This window comes from Chrysochloris asiatica, unplaced genomic scaffold (genome assembly GCF_000296735.1).
Source record: "Chrysochloris asiatica unplaced genomic scaffold, ChrAsi1.0 scaffold00575, whole genome shotgun sequence".
NCBI lineage: Eukaryota > Metazoa > Chordata > Mammalia > Afrosoricida > Chrysochloridae > Chrysochloris > Chrysochloris asiatica.
Window position 1 is genome coordinate 338,973 of NW_006409093.1, and position 1,563 is coordinate 340,535.

The window sequence follows — 1,563 nt, forward strand, 5'->3', positions numbered from 1 at the left end:
CACAATTATACTAATAACTGCTGATTATATATATATAAAATAATGTATACATTCATCAGAGGTGTCATTTTTTCTAGGAAGGAGCTTCAAAAAGTTAATGGAAAAATGGAATCAAGAAATTATCAAATTTTTAAACAAACTTTTTGAAGCTCTCTAATATGATATGTAATTAATATGTTAGATGTCATAGAGTTTGGTGCCAACTTATAGTGACCATATGCACAAAAGAACAAAACACTACCCAGTCCTGCTATACCTGAGCACATCGCTGCCGCTACTGTGTCAATCCATCTGGTTGGGGGTCTTTCTCTTTTTCTCCAACCCTCCACTTGACCAAACATGATATTCTTATCTAGTGACTGGTCCCTCTTGATAATATGCCCAGAGTATGAGAGATGAGGTTTGGTCATTCTGGCTCCCAAGGAGCACTCTGGCTATATTTCATACTACATAGATCTGTTTGTTCTTTTGGCAGCTCATGGTACTTTTAACATCCTCCTAAGACATAATTCAAATGCATCAGTTCTTCTATGGTCTTTTTATTTACTGTCCAACTTTCACATGCATATGAGGTTATTTTGAAAATACTATGGCTTAGGTCAGGCACACCTTAGTCCTCAAACTGACATCTTTGCTCTTCAACACTTTTAAAAGGTCTTGTGCAGTAGATTTGTCTAATACAACATGTCATTTGATTTCTTGACTACTGTTTCCATAATGATGAATCTGAGCAAAATGAAGTATTTGACAACTTCAATCTTTTCTCCATTTATTTGGATGCTGTTTATTGGTCCAGTGGTGAGAATTTTTGTTTTCTTTACATTGAGATGCAACCCATATGGTAGACTGTGGTTTTTGATCTTCATCAGTAAGTATTTTAAGTCTTCTTCACTTTCAACAACGAGGCTGTATCATCTGCATATTCAAATGTAAACACAAATAACTAAAACTGTTGATGATGCAATTGAAGAAATCTACCAAATTTTTCAGTCTGAAATTGAAAAAAATGTGCAATCAAAATATATTAATAATTATAGGCGATTGGAATGAAAAAGTTTGAAACAAAGTGGAAGGCTAAAGAGTTGGAAAATATGGCCTTGGTGAAAGAAAACAGGGTGGAGATTGCATAATAGAATTTTGCAAGATCAATGACAATTTCATTGTGTTTGCCTTTTTTAAACAACATAAAGGATGATTATACCCATGGACTTAATTAGATGGAATACACAGAAATCAAAGTGACTACATCTGTGGAAAGAGATCATGGAAAAGCACCAAATCATCAGCTAATACAAGATCACAAGGGTTATACCATGAAACATACATCAGTTGCTCATATACAAGTTAAGGCTGAAGCTGAGAAAATTAAAACAAGTCCATGAGAACCAAAAGGAGATGTTGGTCATATCCCACCTGAATTTAGAGATCATTTCCCAAACAAATTTGAATAATTAGACACTAGTGACAGAAGCAGTTGTTTGAACAGAACATGGGAACACTGAATGTTTTAAAATTGGGAAAGGTGTGAGACAGGGTTGAATTCTTTCACCATACTTATTCAAC